A 23,215-nucleotide genomic window follows, 5' to 3' on the forward strand; every position below is an offset into this window, starting at 1 on the left:
GGACACCCCCCCCCTCCAGCGGGGGCGGAGGGGCCGGGAAGTCGGGCCGAGGGCGCTAGGACCGGCCGCGCACCCAGGCCGCTCCCGCCGCGGCGCCCCGGGGCCCCCAAGTCGGCGCTGCCTCCCGGGCCGGCTCCGCAGCGCCGGGGCCGGGGCCAGCGCGGCCGCGGGGGGCGAGCAGCGGGCGGAGGCCTGGGCCCGCGGGCGGCCGGAGGGAGGGAAGGAGGAAGGCGGAGAGAAGGGGTGGGAGGGGGGGACCCGGCGGAGGAGGCGGAGAGAGGGAGCGCGACAGCGAGCGGAGGGAGGGAGGGAGCGAGCGAGCGAGGCAGGCAGGCGGGCCGGGAGGGAGGGAGGGCGCGCGGGCGGCGGCGGCGGCGGCGGCGGCGGCGAGAGCAGAGGACGAGCCGGGACGCGGCGCCGCGGCACTAGGGCGCGCAGCCGGGCCGGCCCGACCCCACCGGCCACACGGTAATGAGCGCCGCTGCTGGCGGCCCGGGAGGCCGGCCCGGAGGCGGGCGGGGAGGAGGGGGAGCCGGGCGGGGGGCACGGCGGCGGGCAGTGCCCGGCTCGGGGCGCGCTCCCGGACCCCCGCAACTCGGCGCCGGGCGCTCGCGGGGCCAGGGCTGCTGGCGGCGACGGCGGGCCGGGTTGGCCGGGGCGGCGCGGGGGATTTGAGGGTTTGTTTATGTCCCCGCGGGCTCGGCAGGCGCCCCCTCCCGTCCCGCCCGCTCCCGGCGCGGAGCCCCCTCCGCGCCCCCGCCCGGCTCCGGGCTCAAGTTCAAGTCTATACAATGCCGCGGGGGGCCCTCTCAGCCGCCGGCCTCAGCCGCGGTGCCCGGCTAGGCGCTGCCGCAGGGGCCCCGGCCTGGCCGCCCCCGCCTTCCGGGCCCTGCCCCCGCCCCGGGGGCCCAGCCTGGGGCCTGCGGCCGGGGCGCCGGAGGGCGCGGACCCCAACCCGGAATAATCGGCTCCCGCCGCGGCCCGCAGGGAGCGGGGGAGGGGGGCGGGGGCCGGGCCCCGCGCAGGCTCCGCGGCGGCGGCAGAAAATGGCAGCCTGGCACGACCCGGCCCCCCGCCCCTCCCCCCGGCTCCCGGCCCTCCTTGGCCCGGCGGGGCGGGGGGACCCGGGAGGCCCCCGGGGGCGGGCCGAGGGGTGATCGGGGGGCCGGGCCGGGGAACGCAGAGCTGCGATCTTGCTCCGGCCACCTGTGGCTGGGGGTGCGGGGTGCCAGCGGATCTGGGAGGGGCGGCGGGGGTGGGGGGAGTGCCACTTGGGGGGCACACCTCTCCGCGGAGAGTCGGGCGGCGCGCGGGGGGGACGTCGTGCCTGGCTCCTCCCTGCCCCCGCCGCGGGCCGTGGGAGCCGGGGCGGCGGCGGCGGCGGTGGCGGTGGCGGCGCCGCAGTGTGGGGGCGGGGCGGGGGCGGGCGAAGATCCCGGGCCGGGGCCGCGGGGGCCGGAAAACGCCGGGGTGGGAGCCGCGGGGCCGCGGGCCGGAGCGTTGCGGGTGGGGACGCCCCGGGTCGCCCCCTGCAGCAGCACCCACCCCCGTGCACACACTCACACGCACGCGGACACACTCACGCACACGCACCCCCGCTGGGCCGGTGCAGACGTGTCCTTGAAAGCTTCGCATCCGCGCGGTGAAGGACGAGGCCTCGCCGAGGCTGCGGATCGGGGTCTTCGGCCCCGTGTCCCAGCGCCCCGGGAGACCCCAAGCTTCGGAGCCGCAGGCCGCCTCGGTCCGTGTCCCGCCCTCACCCCAGCTCCCCTCCCCCAGGCCGCCCTGTCCTCCCTCCCCCTCGGCTCGGACGGAGCTGGCATGGGTCCAGGGCCCGCCCCCGGCCTCCCCCAGCCCCCCATCGCTGGGGCCCGCGGCCCTCCGGCTGCCAAACTGCGTTTCGCTTTCCTGGAGCCTCCCTTCTTGGGGGCACCCACTCCCTTCCCTCTCCCCCCCTGTTATTTCCCCCTTTTCTCTCCATCCCTTCCGTCCTTCCTCCTCTCTCTACTGCAGAGTCAGTTGAGTTGGTGCTGGCGCCTTGGGTGCGGAGGGAGGGGCTCACTGGTTCTCAGGGGCTCTCTCCCCCAGCTCGCGAGGGGAGCCCCCTGTGGCTGCACCTTGACCCAAGATGGCGTCCTGCACCCAGCTGGGCAGCTGCGGCCTGCGTCAGGCCCGGGCCCCGGAGCCACCCAACTCGCCCCCTCCCAAACCAGCAGGGACGGGAGGCTGCGGGAGAAGAGCCGGCCGCCCTGTGACCCAGCTTGCCCCTCGCTGCCGTTCCCAGAGACTGCCATCAGCACCCCTGGGGGGCTGTTCCGTCTTCATGTTTCACCCTGGGCTGCCAGCGGCTGAACCGGCCTCCTGGGCTGGCGGGCTGCGAAGAGATCCAGGGATCAGGTGCTGCTCCGCTGTGCCTCCTCCCTCCCAGGCAGATGTGACAGCTGCAGCCAGGGAAGCTTTTCTCCTTGGGCGATGCTGGAGAGCTAGGACTGGCCTGTGGGATTTGGGGAGCCCAGCTGTCAGGCGGACCCTCTTTGGGCTGTCCCTGATGCGGGCAGGGGCCGTCTCCTGGTGGTTTTCTGAGCTGCCTGAGTTTGGAGGCTTGGGTCGTTAGAAGTTCCTGCTAGGTTTTTGGGGCATGGTGGTCCCCCTCTGCCTGCAGGTCCCACTGAGGCCCTGGTTGGGCTGTTTGACAGGCAGCTCTGTGAAAGTGTGAGTCTGTGTGCGTGTGCGTGCATGTGCTACACGCAGGCAGGGGCCCAGGCAGACTTGTGCAGCGGGTCTGGCACCTGCCCGCCTCCCTTCGCGGCCCCACTGCTCTGGGCCCTGGCTCCCTCTCCAGCCTCTTGTTCAGCTCCTTAGTGCTTGTCTTCAGCTTCTCATCAAATGCACAGTTCCTGGCTCCCGTAGACCAAGGCTCTCCTTGTCCTCCTTCCCCAGCCCGTGGGCCTGCAGTAGGAAGCCGACCTTAGAAAAGGTGAATTCCTCCTAGGCTCAAGGAGTGTCAGGTCCACACTGCGAGGGCTGCCCCCTCCCACCCCCCGCCAAGCACTGGACAAGCAGAGGAGAGGACAACCACGGCCGTGTGTCAGGGTGTCTGCGGACAGGATTCCTCTGTGGGGTGGGGGTTGGACTGCAGCTTGAAGGTCCATTCCAGCTTTTAAATTCTATGGCTCTGATTCTCGTGGTGGAATTTCAGACCCAGGAATGGAGGCGGGGTGGTCTTTTTTTCACCACACAGCGATAACCAGGAATGGCTTCCAAGGAGGGAAGGTCTGAGTGAAAGCAGGGCCTCCTGGGGGGGGTGGGCCTTTGAAAGGAGAGTGTAGGGTGAGGGCTTGGGGCCCTTCAGGGAAAAGGTTTGTCACGTCTGACTCCACAGAGGGTGTAAAAGTGCAGCCTCCGGTTATGCTTCCACATGTGCGTGTCCTTCTGTTGGTTTACGTGTGTGCGCGTAATTTCTGAGGTTTCCTCCCTGAGTCCAGTTCACAGTGAGCCCCTGAGTTCCTTATGGATCTTCTTGATGCTGAGACCTCAAGCGTCTCATCCTTTCTTGGTCTCTCTGGTGACCAGTCCCCATCCCGGAGCCCACCCAGAGTCGCCTCATTAGAACAAGAGATGCTTCTAGTGCTCCTCCTGTCGCAGTCACACGTACTGCCGTTGGTCCTCTGAAAAAGCCTGCAAGGAAGTCAGGACAAGCTATAAAATACTTGCCGAGGGTGACCGGGCTGGGAAGAAGCGGGGCCAGGCCTGCCCTCTGGGGAGCTTAGACGGTCCCCGGCTCCAGCTCTCCTGAGCTCCTGCGCTGCGTGTCGGTCTCTCATCTCCGTTTGTGGTCTCCATGGGACCTTGCCCTGGCCGCCTCTGGGTTCCCCATCAGCCTTTTTGTGGGGCTTCCTTGAGAGTCTGCTGGATGGCGAGGAAGCTTGCTGCACACTCATGTTTACGTCCCTGTCCTCTCCCTGGCAGCAGACGTGGTGACCCGGCTCTCTTCTGCTTGCTGCTGCTCTGCTGGCCCCGAATGGCCATCGGCTACTTATAGGCCAGTTCCTTAGGCTCAAGCCCCCCTGAAAAACCCAAATTCTTTCGTGGACTCCATCAAGGCTCCTTTTTTGGGAACCAGATAGAAAGGGGACTCTGAGAGCAGTCTCGCCAGCTCTCTGACGGATGAGTTACAAATAAATCACTTTCTCCCCAGCCTCCGGCCTGAAATGTTACCATTAGAATCCAAGCCCTAGAATTTAGGGTTGAAAGAGAACTCGAAGCTGTGAGAACACTTGGAGCTAGGTTGGGAGCTGTTTGGGTGTGGAACCAGGCCCGGTTTCTTCCCGGGTTGGAAGTGCTACCCAGAGCCCGAGGCCGGAAGGGCCAACTGTGTGTGGGTCACATGCTCCCCTCCCTCCGCACTTCCTGCCGCCTTCCACTCTCCTGAGCCTGGGGTCCCTGACTTGGTGCCTGAGTCCCCTGCCCCCATCCCATGCCCCATTGATAATTATGTCTCTGGCCTCTAGCTTGGGAACAGGCAACAGTTAGGGCCAAGGAATGGCCCGTGGGAATTGTTTCCACTTCCATTCTGGTGTCTAATGGGTAGTAGAACCGGTCAGGAGCCCGCCTGCCCTTGGAGGCTGGGCGTCTCTGTGGGCCCGTGTGCTTTGCGGCTCCTGAGCAGGGGTTTAATAGTAAACGAAAGATGCCAGATTCCTTTCCGCTCAAATCTTGAGGACTTGTTTTCAGTCATTTCTCTCTTTGACTCTTTTTTCCTTAAAAAAAAAAAAAAAACTACCAAACCTGAGATCCATGCAGGGGCAGAGATTTGCGTGTGTATCTGCAAGCCTGCCTCCCCTTGGCTAAGTGTGTGGGCAAGCGAGGGTGTGGTGCACGTGTGTCTCTGTGCATATTTCTGTGTACGCAGTGTGCAGCCGTGTGGGGACAGAGACTTGCTTCAACACGAGCCTGTCTCGAGGCAGCCGAACTGAGGGCCCTGGAATCAAAAGGAGCGGCATTCGGACACTTTCCAGCTGCGGGATCTAGGGCAGTGCAATTTCTCTGAGGCTGCATTTCCTCACCTGTAACGTGGAAATAAGACCAGGCTCTACGCATAGGTTGCTGTAAGGATTAAACGGGATAATGCTGGTTCCGCTCTTGGCAGAGCACAGGCACTCAGTGTTGGCGTGAACATCATCATCACCTGGACGGCTCGCGTGGCCTGGCACTGCAGGAAGTGCTCTGTGAAGTCCTGTCCACCTTCCTGCCTCTTTTGCAAAATCTTGGACAGATGAGGGAAGTGCTGATTCTGATTGAAAAATCTTCAGTGGTGGGAGGCTCCTCAGCGCCGTTCAGCAATCTCTTCCAGAGTTTAACAGATCACGTTGTCAACAGGTTGTCTTTGTATCCACCTTAAATCCCTCACGCTGTAGTTTCAGCTCTTTATTCAGATTCTGTCCTGAGTACAGCCTGTTTCCATGTACCAGAGACTTGCTGAGCATTTCCTGTGGGCAAGAAGTGTGCTGGGCTTTGAGGGGACACGCGGTGAGTTTAGGATATGCCCAACTAATTAGTGACTACAGGTCAAGGTTGAGGGAGAGGGAGAAATAAAACACTCAAAGGACAGTGAGGTCACAACCAACTGGAGGGATCAGGGAAGGCTTCTTGGAGGAGGTGGCCCCTGTGATGAGCCTCAAAGCACAGAGATGGGGCTTCCAGACCAAGGAGAGGAAGCCAGGCTGTCGGGAATAGGGTGACTAGAGTGTGGCGGAGACTCCGGGGAGGGGAACAGGGCCTCAGTGTGCTGGAGGCCAGCCTGAGGCCCCACAGTGATTTGAGTGGAGCGGGCCTCTGCGCTCTGTAACTCCTGTGTGGCCCGTGGAGAATCGCTTAGAACTTCCCTGCTTGTGGTGGTTGTGGGGGATGGCCGGGAAGAAGACTGAGGGACGAAAAGGAGGGAGGGGAAGGGGCCAGCTGAGCTCATTTGGTATAGGATCTTGATGATTCCTTTATATTCTGTAGGCTGGAGCTTAAAAGCTCAGACTTGGAGGGAAACAGAGCAGGGTTTAAATTACACCAACCCTGGGGGGTCGTGGCGATTAAGGGGAACACCAGCGGGGCAAGGTCTCTGTCAGTGATGGTGATCACAGTGTGAATGGGTGGCAGGAGGGTCCCTGCGTAGCCTCCCAGAGGTCTCCGTGTCCTGTTTTTGCACCCCCTTCCCCAGGCTGAGGCACTCCAGCATCCAGAACATTCCTATAAAGGGTTGCAAGCACAGGGAAAGGGTGGGGGCAGCAGATCCTGACTCCACCCTGCCCTCTCCTCTCCCTCCTCCGCGTGCACAGAACTGAGCCCCCAACTTGGAGGGCAAGTGCCCCAGACTGGCGGCCGTGCCCGTAGGTGTGGCTGCAGGTGTCTGGCAGCCGCCGCCCCCCCCCCCCCCCCCCCCCCCCCCCGCGAGGACAGCCCGTGGGCAGGGCCCTCCAGGCCACATCTCCCTTGCTGATCACATCGCAGGCCTGTCTGGAGGACAGCGACAGGGGGAGGAGGTGTGGATGCCTGGGGCTTTCCTAGCCAAATCCCAGCAGGGAATGAAAATTTTTTTTCAACTGTAGCTCAGCAATGCCCACTCCCATCCTGCCCTGGTCCCCTCTGACCTCCAAGATTTCCCAGCCTTATTTGCATCTGCAACCAGGTTCCTATTTTCTCTTTCCTGAGGTCATGGCCCTGCTCACTGTCATCCTTATTGATCTTCCCTCTCTGTTTCTGTTTCAAATGTCAAGGTCATTTTTAATTCTGAGCAGCTGTTAGCTGCCCCTGGCTGGGTGCACAGAGAGGATGGAGGACCATCTCCCACAGCTCGTCACTGGAGGGCTGGAACTTGGTGTTCTGACTCCTAATCTAGTGCTCTCCGTGCTGTGCTGCCGTGTAGATGCATCCAGGGGTCAGTGTGGAAGATGTTCTAAACCTCACAGATCAGGTAGATACTGGCGTGCCAGCAGTCCTTACTTGGAGATGTGAAAGGATGCTCAGAGGGGACATTATGGGAGGGTGGGGTCAGATTCGTGGTTTCCCTCGCCATGGGTGGGACGTGGGCCCTGTCACGGTGAAAGGGAATACCTGGGCTGGGAGGCTGGGGGCCCTGGGAGCCTGCCTTCCCTCAAAAGTTCCCCAGAGGACCCCGGGAGGCCCAGGCGAGGGCGCTCGGGCCCATGCCGGGTAGCTGATCCTCCTGCACTCCAGCACGCAGAACCTGTTGGCAGGGGGCTTCTTGAGGAAAGGTCCTGTGTGATTAATTTTGTAGATTCTGAAAGGATACCTAAATTTATGGATAAAGGGGAGTCTAGTCAGATTCTCCCAAAGGCTTTGAAATGAGATAGTAAGCGTGTCTAGTTTGACATGTTAGATGTCCATGATATGCTGTGGAGTTACCCCAATAAGCAATGTGCAGAGTGTGATCTCATTTTTGTAAAGTTCCTTTAAAATATATACCCGTATGCACACTCAGAGGCTAGCACATGCTTAGAGAAAGTCGTTCTAGAAGGATAGCCCAGCAAACGTGTCAGCAGAGTCCTTGCCATTTTACTTTATACACTTTTGTAACCTTTGCAAAAATGTACAGGCGCATGTATTCCTTTCTTAATGACCACAGTAAAAATAAAACCACACTTTTAAAGCTTCTGGGTAAGAACTTGAAAAAAATTTGAGTCACCCTCAGGGTGGAAGGATAGACCCTTTTACAATGGATGCGAAGCTGGCTTGGAGACGGACAGCAAAGGGTGGGCCTGCTCAGGTGCTTGTCTTTTCTGGAAAGTTTGCGGGGAGATTTATTGCAGACCCTGAGGTCTCCAAGCGAAGGCCTGGGCTGGTAGGGATTGGGTGAGAGTGGAAAACAGGCAGCTGGCAGCACCCTGGTTCATGCCGGGGCAGCAGACCAAGTTCGCTTTATAGGTTGGTGACTGGAAACGCTCAGTTCTGACCGAGGATGGGAAACAAATCGTGGAGGATCTTCCCTGAAGGCTTCAATCTGGTTGCTGTTGTGACCCAAGTGGTCCTGATGTGGACCTCAGGTGACCCAGCCCTGGCATAGCCTGGGGAGCCACATGCAGGGAGCACAACATGGGGCTCCAGGAGGCCCCGCCGGGAGTGTAGGGGGTGCCTGGGAAACTCGTCTGGCATGTGGGCTCAAGCTGTGCCTGACTCTGTGATCTGGAGGCCCAGGAGCAGGTGGCAGTGACCCAGGTGACAGGGTGCAGAGGTGAGGAGGGGCAGATACACATTCCTCTGCCTGCTGTTTGGCAACAGCGCCCACCTCCCCCTTCCACAGTCCTGTCCCCCAGCCCCTGCCCAGGGGTGCTCTGAGGCTGCCCCCTGTGAAAGGCGTCAGGAGAAGGGGTGTGTGGACTTCTCTCGCCTGGCCCGGCCCAGCCCCACCCCACCCCTCCCCTGGAGTGAGGCAGGAAGATAAATAAAAGGATGGTAGCATGGAAACAAGCCCAGAGCTGGTCCCTCTGCAGACCGCCCCCTGCCCCAGGCTGCTAGGGGACAGATGTGCAGGGCAAAGAAGTGACTGGGAGGCAGGCAGACCTTGATTTGTATCTCAGCCCTGCTACTGCTACAGTTACCAAGAGACCTAAAAGTCTCTGAGCTGCAGGTTTTTCATCTGTGAATCAGGGATAAGAATCCATCTACATCTTACTGGTATTGCTTGAATCAAGCAAAATATTGTGTGAAAACGGTCAGCACTGCGTCCGGCACCTAGTAGATACTCAGGAGGTGTGAGTTCCTTTTCTCTGAGTCGGGTCATGACAGGGCTGCGTGAGGGTGAATCTGGGGACCAGGTGAGAGGACCCCCTTGGGCGCCCCCTCGCCTTCCCAGACCCCACAGATGTTGCCTGTCATCCTCATCACCCCTTAGGGGTCGCAGAGCCTCCTCTGTAAAGCCGGGATTTGGCTGGGTAATCTCTGAGCGCTCCAGCCCTGGCCATATGATCTCTGGGCCTTTAATTTTGATGTACTTCCATCAGTTTCTTGAGAGTTGGTGCCCACTGGGGACCCAGCAGGTCCCCCAAGCCCTGAGCCCTCTCCCTTCCTGCCCTCTGCTCTCTTTGGGTCCAGAGCAGGCAGTGGCCTCTCCTCCGGTTGCTGGGCCTGCTGGCAGGGCTGGCTCTGCCCCCTGGCCCACAGGCCTGGGAGGGTCTAGACCACAGCCGGGCCTGGCAGCTGGCACGCAGCAGTGGTTCCTAATGGTTTTAGTACCAGCAACAATGTGGCGCTTGTTCCCATCCTCTCACAGGCCCGTGGTTCCCAGCCTGACTAGTGGTGGCCTGAGGGCCTGCCTGGTACTGGAAGCTCAGCTGGGAAGCCCCGTGGGGCAGGGCAATCGCCTCTGCATTTTCTTTTGTCAGCCTGGACTCGGAGATGGCACAGTGAGATGCCGGGGCCCCAAGTTCCCAGGCCTGGCAGCTCTTGAGTTTTCTCTCCAGAGGGCCCTTGCTTCAGATTCACAAATAATGTTTATCTATTCATTGATTGAAGACCTACTGTGTGTTAGGCACTGGCTACAAAGATAAAAGAGACTGAGTTGGTCATCAAGGAGCCCGCAGCGGAGGTGAGAGCCTGGCAAGGTGACCATGACATCGTAGTTGGGTGGGGAGAGCCATGCAGCGTGTGCCTAGGGCATCACGGGGGCTAGAGAAGGGACGTCTCATTCAAGGGGGAGGGAAGATCAGGAAAGAGTTTCTAAAGGAGGTGAGGCTGGAGCTGAGTCTCAAAGGGTAGGGAGCCATTAGCCGGGGGGTCCAGGGCATTTTCTCCTCTGATGTGGCAGGAGCGATGGGACATGGGAATCATGGGACGTGAAGCTGGAGGGCCAGGCCAAGCTGGACCACGGAAGGCTGGGATGTTACCCATTCATAGGCGCTGGGCTTGGCGTAACATGTCCATGTTTGTGTCTGAGAAAGATCATCCTGGGGCATCAAGGAGGAGACATTGGGCAGCTGAGGCTGGGGGCAGGGAGCCTGGGCAGTAGGCTGGTGCAGGAATCCAGGGGAGCAGCAGTGTGGGCGTGGAGGAGGGCTGCTCTGTGAGGCATTTAGGTGGGAGTGGCTGAGTGATGGAGAGAGTGAGGGGAGCTGGCTCAGCCAGCTGCGTGGGTGAGGGTGCCGTGCATTGAGAGGGCACGGGTGGAAGGAGTCTGGGAGAGATCTGGGAGTGCTTCCCATGGGAGGCAGGGCTGGAGTTGGGACTTGAGGGCGATTAGGATTTGTGCAGGTGGAACCTGGGTTGGGCCAGGCTTGCAGAAGAGAGAGGGCCTGTGTCACCAGGCCTGGATGTGGGGGGCCCAGGGAGATGCAGAGTCCAGGTGCTGGATTAGAAAGGCGGGCACATTTTATTCCAGAACTGGTAGCAATCCCTGCAGAGTTTTGAGGACAGAAGTGACTTAACCAGGTGTTTGTACCGTATACATTGGGGATACTGATGTTTGGGGACTTGAGCAGGGCCTTCTACTCCTCAGAGGCTTCTGCTTCCCCCAAAAGATGAGCCACAAGGCCTAGACACTGTTCTCCCACTCCCTGCTGCGTGACCTGGGGTGAGGGTCATCACCCACTGACAGTGGTGTGTGAATGGCACAGTTGACATCCACCCTTGGTTCAGAGGCAGGTCTGCCAAGGTAGGAGGGGGTAAGATGGAGACAGCAGTTTCGGTAAGCAAACAGAAAAGAAACAACTGTTTCTGTAAAATAGAAATATGAGTCTTGTGTGTGTCACAGGAAGAACTGTTTCCAAAGAATTTCTAGAAAAATGGCACGAGCCAGGTCAGCATCACTGAACCCGGGCCGAGGCAAGAGGCATCGTGGCACATCGTGCCAGGGCCACCAGGCTCGGCGCCTAACAGACAGCGGTTTCACCTCGGCCTGCCACCTCCTAACTGAGTCCTCCTCAGGCAGATCGCTTGACCCCTCTTAGCCTCAGTTTTGCCATCTGCAAAGTGGAGACAACCTTCCAGGCTTGTGTTGTTTGTTTCAAACACTGCTTCTTGCACTAAACGTGGATATTTTATGTCATGTGTCTTTAAAAAGCATCCTTCCACCGTTGGTCTCGCAGGTGTTTGAGGATTAAAACTCAGCTACGCCTGGTCCCTGTCTGGTGCGGAAGAGCCGCAGCCCACCATGCCCGCCCCCCTTCCCCGTCTCACACGTGGAGCCTCCTCTTGTTCTGTGCCTCCCAGGAGGCCTGACCCCCCGTGGGTTTTGAGTTCCGTGTTCCTGGGAAGCTTCACGTATCACGTTCCATTGACTCTCTTGTTCCCCAAACCTGGGTCACCCCAGTGTATTTGAAGAGCATCTACTGAGCTGAATAGGAACTAGGGGAGGAGGTCAGTTCCTTTTCCCTTTTTGATGGAAGGGCGGTGGGGGTCTGTGCAGAGCCACCCATGGTGTGTGGAGAGCAGAGAGGGAGGGAGGGAGGGGCTCTGACCCGTCCAGGGCCTGGCTGGACCACGGCTGGGACCTTGCCCAGTAGCTGGCTCCCTGTGCCAGCGCAAGCGGTGCAGGGCCCTAGTGGAGTCTGGGAGATGATCTCGGAGTGACCTCAGTCTGGATGGTGAGGCCAGCTTCCTCTGTGAGCGGGCACACATGGAGGCCATCGAGCTGTTTCGTGACCCCTGTGACATGAAGCCACGCCCACTGGGAGACCTTTGAAGCATCGCTGTCTTCTGGAGGAGACTCTGGTGGGAGGACGGCTTCTCAGCAGGGGCTCCTGTGGTGGTGGCATTGGCAAGAAGGCCTGGGCCGGAGTCCGGCTGTCTCTGGCTGGGGGTGGGGTGCGTGAGGACCACTGTCAGCTTGAGTATGGAAACCAGCGGTTCCCTGGTTGGCACAGACCTGCGCTTGTACCCCTGCGCGGGCAGCCTCTGGAAGCGGGGTGTGTGTGGACTGAGGGCGTGGCAGTGTCATCGCAGGAGACTTACAGCGTAATTAATCTGGCCTGCCCTTAACCGTGTGCGTGACCGTGCTGCACGGGAATTAGGTGTGAATGGTAAGCAGTTCACGTACATGTTTTTGTAATTGGTATTAATTTTGCAGAGGCAAACTAAGTTTATGTGGTTTCTCTCTTCTTGCTCTGTTAGTTTTCTAGCACAGGCAATTCCTCGCTCTTGGAGGAATTCTCTGCAAATGTTTGTTTACAGGGCAATGTTTTGTATTTTCTCTCAGAACAATGTTATGAATGGTTATGAGGTTCCCAAGCTGGTTTCCAAATGCCTCTTTGGCCCACACTTTAGGTGAAATGTGTGACGCGTGTGCGGGGAGGCCTCGCCTGGAAGCCTCCTGCTCCAGGTTCCCGGAGCCTCTGTGTGTGCGCGTGTCCATGTGTGTGCGCACGTGTGTGTGCGTGTGTGTGCACGTGTGCGTGTGTACGCGCGCACGCGCACATACATGTCTTTCTGCATGTGTCTGTGTCTGTGTGTGCGAGTGCGTCTGTGTGGGTCTGTGTGTGTCTGTGTGTCCGTGTGCGCCTGTGACCCCTAAGGCCATGGTGGCAGGTTAAGGGTGCTGGTAAAGAGGTTGTTTATGCTGGTTGCAAAGGCCCTTGCGCTGGGGGATTAGGGGAAGGCGTGCGGCGTTAGCTGGGAGAGAGGACTCTGGGTCAGGCCGCAGCAGCCGTCCGGCAGCCAGCGAGAGCCATTCCTGGGTGTGGTCTGAAGTGAGAGTCTAGGTTTCCTAAGGACACTTTACTGGCCTTTCACCCTAATTAATGACATACTATTTTTAAAAATTAATATTTATTGAGCACCTACCATGTGCCATGCTAAACACTTGACTCAGATTCTCTCATATCTTAAAATAGACTCAGGAGGTAGGGACTCTTCTTCACCCCATTGTACAGACTGGAAAAAGTGAGGCCCTCGTCTGAGTGGCAGAGGTTTGAGGTGGGTTCTGGCTGAGCCCTCTTAGGGCTGAAGGGGTGGATGAACTGCAGCAGGGCCTACTGATTCTGGGATATGCTGCCCAGAATCCTGGGCTCTTCTTCCTCCTCTTGGGCCCCCTTGCCCCCCCACAAGTGGTTTGGTTTGGGTTGGGATAGAGGGTGAGAAGGCAAATCAGGGAGCAGTGGGTAGTTCTGACAGCAGTGGGCTCTTTCCTGCTTTCATGGGTGGGAGGGGCTGTGCTCCAGCAGCCGCTCCCAGACCCTGAAGACCCTGTGGGAGACCTCCTGGTTTGGGCCCTGGAGGGGGTCAGCTGGGTAGCCTGGGAGGAGTGTGAAAACGTGCGGGCAGGGCAGCATCGCGTGGATGGTGTGGGGAGAGAGTGGTCCCAGGAAGCTGGAGACCAGCCTCCAAGGCCTGGATAGGTGGGGGGCCCGCTCCGCCACTTCCTGTGGTTCACAGACATCCTGACCTAGGTCCCTCACGACCCCCTGCACCCTGGGCATCTGGCCCGCAAACCCCGCAGCAGGTGTACGTCCTGGCCCGGGGCAGGTGGAGCAGGGGCCTTGGCGTTGGCGCAGTGCCTCGGGGAGCTCTGCCAAGCGAGCCCTAGAGTGGGGGGTGTGGGGGGTCCCTCTAGGCACCGCAGCACGGTGCTGGGGGTGTTGCAGCTGCCTGGGAGTGACTTCACACAGCCCCCTCTGCCTCAAGGGTCCCCCGGAACGGGGAGGCAGGGGAGGGGCAGGTGGTGCAAGAACAGGGTGCAGGACGTGACTCTGACGTCATCTGCTTAGGAGAACACGCACATCCGTCTACACGTGAAAAGCTCAATGACCGCACAGCAAACTGGCTAAAGACCCCTGGATGGGTGGTTGAGGAGACGCGATAGGGGGTGGGGGTGCTGACGGATGGGGAAGCGGGGACCTGGGGGCTCTCTGGGAGAAGCCCCTCTTGGAGGAGAGGATGGTGTGAGTATAGACACAAGTGTGGGAACAGAGGCTGTGAGCTGGGGGCCTGGATGGAGCCAGCGAGGCGAGGTGGGGGTCAGGTCAGAGCAGCAGGCTGAGGTCAGGCTCGGCGAGCCAGCAGTGTGGGACCAGACCCAAGTTCACATTTTACAGTGTGTGAAAATCACTGGCATCATAGGGTTTTCACAGATAACAGCTTTATCGAGATATAATTCACATACCATACAGTTCACCCATGTAAAGTGTGCAGTTCGATGGTTTTTAGTACATTCATGGAGTAGTGCAACCGTCACCATGATCCATTTCAGAACATTTTCATCAGGCATCATAGGTTTTGACTGAGGAAGCCATGTGTGGAAAGTCTTTGCTGAGAGGCTGGGGTGGAAGGGAGAGACACCAGAGGCGGTGAGACGTGTTGCAGGAGAACCGCCAAGGTCTAGACCCGTGGTCCTGGGGGCCTGGAGGGCAGGGGTGGAGAATAGGGGCCCGAGGATCAGGTGCCTGTGCAGTGTGGGGACTGAGGGGGGAGATGGGGCCTCGGTTGTCTATGGGGTTTTGGGCTTTGGCAGCTGAGGGAAAGGTGCTACCACTTCCACACAGAGAGAGGAGCCAGAGGAAACATGAAGCATCCGGTTCTAGAAGAGTAAGATTTTAGGTTAACTGCAAGCCATCCAGGTGGGGATGTCCAGAGAATAAAGATGCAGGCCTTGCAGTAGGAAGTCTGCCCTCGTTTAAGCCCAGGTATCTCAGTGGGGGAGAAGTTAGAGTACCGCCGGAGCAGAGTGTGACCCGAGAGGGGTGCCCGCTGTGCAGCAGTGGGAGCAAGACCCCCATCAGCCCAGGAGAAAGGGTGGAGGGGCCTGCGGGCTGAGAGCATGGAGCCAAGTGGGGAGAGAGAGCCAGAGAACCCCCTCATTTGTGATCTTGCAGAAGCAGGGGTCTCCTGTCCACCCCAGCTCGGCAGTGACACTCTATAAATGATTGCTGAGTGAGTGCTTGAAGCAGGGAATGATTAGCCAGCAAGGAGGCTGAATTGAGCTCAAGGACGCCAAGGATGGAAAAAGGCCCTTTGAGGCCGTGGATGACTGTATCTGTCAGGGTCGATTCAGGAGACCTAAACCACCTAGTGGTTTGAACAGGAAAAGTTTAATGTAAAGACAGTGATCACAGGGGATTGGAGTATTGAGGGACTGGCTGGTAAAAAGCAAAAAGAACTGCAAAGAATGCAGAAAGAGTATGTATGAGAACAGCTGCTACACCTAGGGTTGCCATGACGTGCCCAAGGAAGAGGCCCCTAGGGCTGAGATCCTGCCCTTGAGGGAGAGGGCATGGCCCTGGCTCCCTGGGTGACAGAGAAGTCCCTGTGGTGCCATGTTGGCAGAACTTGCTGGAAACCTGCCTCCCAGAACTCACTGAAAATCCATCCTTTTGGGTCCTAAGGAAAGTTGCTCGTGAGGAAGTATCTTTCTGGAAGCACAGTGCTACTAAACTACCCAAAAGGAGTATTGGGTGAAGCTCCTGTCACACTGCTAGAGCCAGGTGCTGGGAAGCACCCTTGCTGCAGGCGCGGGCCCTGGGGCAGCTGTGACAGGACACACCTGGGCACCAGGGAAGCCACAGGGCAGCAGGATCTGGCTGCTGGAGGAGTCATACACGGTGCAGGAATCCTCCAAGAGAGCACACTGGTCCTAGGAAAGAAAACTCCTCCTCCGTCCACGTCTCTCCAGTGCCCTCTACCGAGGGAGCTGGCCGTCGTGCCCCCGGGGCCTGGTTGCATTTTCACAGAGCAGGCAGTGAGGGGTGAATGTGGTAGCCGACACGGTCTGTAGCGTTGGCTGCACAGCTTCCATCTGCCCCCTTTTCACACATGTGAGCTCCCCCCACAGGTGTGTGATACAACAAAATAGGTGTATTCCTACCGATCAGGATGCAGCTATCCTGCTTCCAGTTCCCACCCCGTCTCCCGGGTGGGGAGTCCCAGAATTCACATCAATCACTGTCTACAGTAACGCCCCACATTCAGTCACAGTCCCACCGGACATTCTGTTACCTAAAGAGTAAAGCATAACATTAACTCCCAACAACTCGTATGTAAAATCATGGGACGATGAAGGAAAAAGAAGAAAACGGTTACCATGTACAAATAGACACACATCTATATCAAGTAAATAGAAAACATGCACAGCTACTGCAGTTCTCATTTCTATATTTGTTCACAAGACCACGTTTGCTATCCGGCTCCCTTCTCCCATTTCCCATCCTGGGTCTCCTCTGCACTCCGCTGGAACCTCAGCAGGGCAGGCTTCCTTTACCTGGTGGAGTGACCCAAACCTTGATTCTTTTATACATATATATATATATATATATATTTATTTATTTATTTATTGGCTGTGTTGGGTCTTCATTGCTGCGTGCGGGCTTTCTCTAGTTGCGGTGCGTGGGGGCTGCTCTTCATTGCAGTGCGCGGGCTTCTCATTGCGGTGGCTTCTCTTGTTGCAGAGCACGGGCTCTAGGCGCGTGGGCTTCAGTAGTTGTGATACATGGGCTTAATTGCTCCGTGGCATGTGGGATCTTCCCGGTCCAAGGATCGAAGCCGTGTCCCCTGCATTGGCAGGAGGATTCTTTTTTTTTTTAAGCTCTTTATTGGAATATAATTGCTTTACACTCTTGTACCAGCTTATGAGGTACACCAAAGTGAATCAGCTGTATTTATACACATATCCCCATATCCCCTCCCTCCCGCGACTCCCCCCCACCCTCCCCGTCCCAGCCCTCTAAGGCATCACCCATCATCTGGTTGATCTCCCTTTGTTATACAGCAGCTTCCCACTAGCTAGCTATTTTACAGTTGGTAGTGTATATATGTCTATGCTACTCTCTCACTTTGTCCCAGCTTCCCCTTCACCCCCTGCCACCCCAACCCCGTGTGGCAGGAGGATTCTTAACCACTGCGCCACCAGGGGAGTCCTAAAGCTTGATGATTCTTGAAGGATCTGAATCCTCGGTTGTCTTGCCCTTTTTCTTTCCTTTCTTTCTCTCTCCTTTCTTTCTTTCTTTCTTTCTTTCTTTCTTTCTTTCTTTCTTTCTTTCTTTCTTTCTTCCTTCCTTCCTTCCTTCCTTCCTTCCTTCCTTCCTTCCTTCCTTCCTTCCTTTCTTTCTTTCTTTCTTTCTTTCTTTCTTTCTTTCTTTCTTTCTTTTCTTTTTTTTGTTTCTTTAGTTTTTCATTAACCCTTACTTCTGAGCATGGAAGTTCTAAGAGGTACCTGACATAATCCTCTGGTTTAAGAAATTATCTCCCTGGCCTCTATTGTGTACCAGCAACCCAATTTCTCCTTGGTACCTGGGATCCATCACTCCAGTTCGCAGAGTAACTAATTTTTTTGTCTGTTGGTTCAGCGGCTAAGGGGCTTCTCAACAGCCAGGCCAATGACTCGTCTTCCAGTGGAACCATTGTGGTGTCCTCTTGGGGGACAACATTCAGAGCCCCCAGACCCTTTCAGAGATATGGGGGTGGAGTGGAGACCAGAGGCAGGGACCAAGGGGTGAGTAAGTGAAGAGGCTCTGGAGCAGGCAGGTGTGGACCGTTGTTTAGAGAAGGCTGGAAAAGCTGAGAATCACACAGGTGTGGACCACGGGCCACCTGTGGGGGGCGGGGGAGTGCAGAATCAGACCCCTGCTCGTGGCTGTCCAGACAGCAGGCCCCACCAGCGTCCACGTGGCTGGTTCTCCTGTGGACGCTCAGCCTGGACACTGTGCCCTGCCTCCTGGGCTGTGGGATGCCCGTTGACTGCCGCTGCACAAACGCCCCTGACCCCGAGAGGGCTCCTCCTGACTCACCGAGTTCAGAAGTGCGTGCTCCTGTATGGAACTCTGTGTCGGCTCCTTTTGGCTCCCAAGAACAACTGCAGCCCCTTACCGGCGTCTATTTTGGCTGCAAACCTTTTTCTCCCCCTCCCTGCGTTTGGGGCTGTGTCATGGTAACCATGAGTATGAGCAGAGGAGTCTGATTCACCCAGCTCTGCCGTGTGGCCGCCAGAATGGCAGCATTTGGTGTGATTATAAATGCTCACGTTGGTGGTGCCCTGGGCTCAAGGGTGGTGTGAGAGCCACAAGTCATCTCGTTGTGACTCCAGAGCCAGACAGATGGGCTTTGAAGTGGGGAAGGGGATGGCGGGATTGTTGGCCGGTCGCCAGTGGCTTTTGGTATTCTATGGGCAGCTGGTGGTTTGGGTGGGAAGGACGTTTCTGGAAGTCAGAGTGACGGTATGATGACATGCGTCTCCCTCGTGCTGAGAGGGAATGAGCAATCAGAAAGTGGCCCTGGGACCTCCCCCTCCCCCTCCCCCTCCCCCTCATCCAGCCCCAGCCTTGTGACCAAGGGAGGCTCTGGCGGGTGGGGGAGGACATGGCTGATGAACATCTCTGCCGTGATGTCTGCTGCCCCCAGCTTACCAAGCGTATCACCACCCTGGCAGGTGCTTGGGCGGCGTGGGGCACAGGACACTCTCCTGTCTTCTGTCACCCACAGGACTCCTCTGCACCTCCTCCTAAGCTCAAATAGGAAATTCAGCCATGACGCCGTTATCGACAGGCGGCTGCCACATCAGGGGCAGAGACAGCTGATCTGGCATCTGTGCTACTCATGCTCATCTGTGACTCGGTGTCACCATGTTTGTCAGGATGCCTGAGCTAGATGGACCTGGACTTAGAATCCTGCCCTGGGACTCTCTACCTGCACTACTCTGGAGAGGTAATGAACCTCTCCAAGCCTCAGCTTATCCTTCTATAAAATGGGAATAATAGTTCCTAGACTTTATCGGTTGGCTATGAGGATGAGACAGGGCGATGCATGTCCCTTAGCACAATGCCAGACACATAGTAGGTGCTCAGTAAATAGACGCATGAGTAAATGAACAAGTGACTCCTGCATCGGGCAGGGCACCGAACATGGTGATTAGCAGGTGGCACTGCCTGTCACCACCCGCCCTCACGGCAGGCAGGTCTCACTAGGAAAGGGAGACTAACTGGAAGCTTTGTTTTCTCATCAGTTCCTGCCGAAAGTTAACATGTCTGCAGTGGTCACACGCTATTGTAAGAGACCGTGATGCAGTGGAATACTGTGGGCTCCGGGGGGGACAGACCTGGATTGGTACCTGGGCTCCATCACCCACGAACTGTGTCACCCTGGGCAGCTTTGCTAACCTCTCCATACCTCATTCTTCTCATCTAGAAAATGGGGATAAAAATAGTCTCCACTTCAGAGGGTTGGAGTGAGGTGTGAGGACGAACAAGATGTTGAAATTGTAAAGCACTTTTCCTAGGGCTTGGCGCGTCTTAAGAGTGGTAATCAGCTTGAGGTCCCGTCTGAGTGAAGTACACTCATGGGCACTCCAGGGATGTCAACAAAGGAGAGGAAACTGGGGGCTGGGTTAGTCAGGGACCACTAGCTGTTAAAATTTATTGAGTATTTTCTTTGTGTCAGGCACTCTTGCTAGCATTTTTTTTAAGCGAGTCATTTTAATGTTATTTTGTCCATTCGATTTTTTTTTTCAGCCCTGCCACGTGGCTTGTAGGATCTCAGTTCCCCAACCAGGGGGGGAATCAAACCCAGGCCCCCTGCAGTGGAAGCATGGAGTCCTAACCGCTGGACCGCCAGGGAATTCCCTGTGCACATTTTTAATGCATCTCATTTTAATTTTCACAACAGGCCTGTGATGTGGCAAGTATTATTTTCCCCATTTTACAGCTGAGAAGACTGAGGCACAGTTATGCCTCGGGTTACACAGCTGATGCTAGTACAGCTCGAATGTGAACCCACGCAGTTGGGCCTCCCAGGGAAGACGTCAGGAAGTTGAGTCAGGACTGTCACCCACAAGGCACAGACTCATTCACACCAAAGTAGGGAAAGTCTCACATTTCTGGGAGGTTCAGAGATGCCCTGCCTCCAGGTACAGCTCGATGAGGGGGGGAAGGGGGCAGACAGTTACCTCAGTGTCCAGCCCGCTATCTCCATCCCTCAGGCAAGCCCTCCGCAAGGCAGCCAGCAGCTCCTGACTCACATTCTATCATGTTAGCATCTTTCCACTGCACCAAAATGCTGCTGGGCGGTCCTCTGATTGGCCCTGCCTGGTCACATTCTCACTCTGTGACTAGGGGGGAGGGGTGGGGTCCGTGCAAATACCACAAAACCCCACTGGGAAGGAGGGTAAGGTAACTAGATAGACCGAAACCAGCGAAGTCCACAACAAGAAGAGCAGACTTCAGCTAGAGGGGTGAAGAAGGACCTGGTGCAGAGATGGGCAGATGTTTTTCAGCAATTCAGAGGACTTGAGATGGAGCAGGAGGGGCTCTTGTGGTGATCACGTTAGGATTGTTTCCGATGGGGCAAGGACTGGGTTTGTGGGCAGTTACGGTTTTGTTTCTGGAAGCGGATAATTCCACGCTGGCCCTTGTTGAGGTGAGGCTGGGGTGGCAGTCTAGCTGGTGCTGGTTGGAGCAGGCCTGGAGGTGAAGCTTTGGGGTGGTTGGCTCAGAGGGTGCTGACGGGGTTGGGGTTGGTGAGGAGCGTGGGAGTGGTGTGGGGGACAGTGTGGTGGCGGAGGTGGGAGTTGACACAGCAGGACAGGCTGGAGGCTCCAGGAGATGGTTGAATTGTGGGTCTTGGGTCTGAGATGGGCTGACGAGCGAGTGGGGCTGTGGTTAGGGGTGTGGGCAGCAGCAGCACGTCGAGGTGCAGTTTGGGGGGAGTGTAAGGGAGGTACACTGTGCTGCGCATGGGCTGAACTTGGTGGAAACGATGTGTTGGGAGAACTAAACATTTCGTGAGGGGCGTGTTGGGGGGGCGGGGAGGGAGTACCACTTTTAGAGCTGACGATGGAACTCTGTGTGGGTGTGAGGAGCCGATGATGGGTATTCTGTGGGATGGGACGGTTTCATAGAGTAATAGAGGTGGAAGGACTTAGCTGCACTCTTACAGAGGAGGATGGAGGCCAAACCCAACCCACGGCTGTAGCCGGATGCAAACCCTCATTCCCAGACCATCCTCTCTTTTTAAAAATTACTTTTTATCTCTTCACAGTATTACATGCAAATAATTTAGGAAGTCAGACAGGACTGACATGTCTTCACCAAACGCGGTTGTTCCTTGCCTCCTTCTACCTTCTTTTTCTTCTCAGAGGCAACCACCTTCAGCTTTCTTCTAGCAATTTTACATCTCATGGGTCTGAGTAATGTGCATATTTTTGACTCTTCCATTGTAGACATTTTCTATTGATTTCCTATTCAGTGAATAAGAATTCAGCTCTCTTATATGGCCAACCATGGCTTTCTACCCAGCCGTCCTCCTAAATAGTTCTGGTGGTAGACACACTATTAATAGTACCTTACCAGTGTTCTTTCAAAAACGTCTTATGCATATAATAATATACGTATAGGTATGCATGTGGCAGGCAGGATAATGGCCCTGCAAAGACGGCCACATCCTAATCCCCTAAACCTGTGAATGTGGGGCTCACCTTATGTGGCAAAAGAGACTTTGCAGATGCGATTAAGTTAAGGATCTTGAGATGGGGAGACTTACCCTGGTTCATCTGGGTAGGCCCAGTGTCATCAGTCGGGTCCTTGAAAGGGACAGGCAGAGGCAGGAGGGTCAGAGTACTGTGATGGGAGAAAGAGTGGCCATCGCTGGCTTTGAGGATGGAGGGGGCCAGGAGCCGAGGAATGTGAGCAGCCTCAGGAAGCTGAAAAAGTCAAGAAAATGGCTTCTCCCCAGGTCCTCCAGAAAAGAACGCAGCCTGCCAACACCTTGATTTCAGCCCAGCGACGAGAACCATTTTGGACTTCTGACTTCCAGAACCGCAAGAAACAAATTTGTGTTGTTTGAAGCCGTTAACTTTGTGGTAATTTGTAACAGCAGCAACAGGAAATTAATACACCATGTAAGATGTATACATCCACATACATACATACAAACATGTATACATATGTATGTTGTATATACATACTTATTAAATCAAATAATGCAACTATTCACACCTGAGCTTTATATTGTTCTACAATAGCTTCCTGTTTTTCCTCCTGGAATTAATAATTGCCTTGTTTCTTCATCTGCCCTATTTTCTTTATACCTTTCGCCCATTCCTGCCATACCTCTTACTAGCTGTCTGTGTGGCTTTCCACGGGGACAGTCGCATCACGTATGATGTTTCAGTTCCATTTTCTGAATTATTCACTCTCTTGCTCTCTGGGCGTGTGGCACAGTGTAGCTGCCATTCGGTGACTTTTTTTGTGGTCCTCCTTGGCATTCCCTTCACCTTCCTCCTGCTTGGCATTCCTGTTTTCTGGAGCTCATGTCTTCATGTCGATTACTCCCCCGTTTGGAGCACACTGCCCAAGACAGATCTTCATCTTTATCCAAATCCATTCAGTTCCTGAGTTCAGACCACGGAATAAGAACAGCGAGTGACACCTGTAATTTGTCAGGTTAAAAACACAGTTCAGTGGTAGAGGACATGGTGGTGACAGCACTCCAAGTTAGAGGCTACCCTCGGATGTCTAGCAGTCCTTAGTTGTCCTTTCGGGATTAAGAACAGGGAGCTAAAAAGCTGATTGGAAGCTGGGTGACTTGCAGATCCACACTGGTTGACCCAGAGGAGCCATTTGGAAACCATTTGGGTTCTGGCATCAATATCTGTATCCTTAGACCTTTCCTCTTACACTGATGAGATTCTGCAGAGAAGAAGGTAAGGGCCTGGCTGCAGGTATTCTAGGAGCCCAGAGGGGGACTAGCCGGGACGGGGGAGCGGGGGACTCAACATCAGCATTGAAAATAACCTTCGACTCCTTGGTTTTGGTTTACTACTCTTGCTCTCAACTGTGCTCGTCAACTCTCTGTGCAAAGACCCTCTGTATTGTGCTCTCCAGAGAGTAAACCTGCAGATTTCTGGGGGAGGTGGATCTAGGGATTTTACTTCTTTCATTTGATCCTTTTTATGTGCACATGTGCATTCTCTTCATCCCTGGTCCCAGAGGTACCTGGTGCTATCATGCCAAGTGTCTTTAAAGGACTCTGTTATAAATCACTTGTCATGTGCTGTCTGAAATTTGCCTGTCACAAGTCTGCTTTCCAGACCCCCACATTTTGTTGGTGGTGTCTCCTCTCTGTTCAGCCCAATCTTGTGACTTTATGTCTTCTTTAAAAAATCTTTCTACTACATTGGATTTAGAAGGTAGCGCAATTGGGTGTGTATGTTCAAAATCCCAATCCTTGCCTGCCACAGCTAAGGAGCCCTTGAGCCGCAACTAAGGAGCCCACCTGCCACAACTAAGACCCAGCA

The 23,215-nt window shown here is 56.3% G+C and overlaps 1 protein-coding gene across 1 annotated transcript in view; it reads left to right on the forward strand.

Moving 5' to 3' along the window:
- Positions 1-368: 368 nt before the first annotated feature.
- The window catches only part of DNMT3A (DNA methyltransferase 3 alpha), a 102,793-nt gene continuing 79,946 nt past the window's right edge, over positions 369-23,215 (forward strand). Inside the window, exons 1-2 of the mRNA XM_057740808.1 lie at positions 369-468; positions 18,409-18,630. The gene's annotated coding sequence lies outside the window, so the exon portion shown is untranslated. The remainder of the gene's footprint in view (positions 469-18,408; positions 18,631-23,215) is intronic.

This window comes from Hippopotamus amphibius, chromosome 7, assembly GCF_030028045.1.
Source record: "Hippopotamus amphibius kiboko isolate mHipAmp2 chromosome 7, mHipAmp2.hap2, whole genome shotgun sequence".
Lineage (NCBI taxonomy): Eukaryota > Metazoa > Chordata > Mammalia > Artiodactyla > Hippopotamidae > Hippopotamus > Hippopotamus amphibius.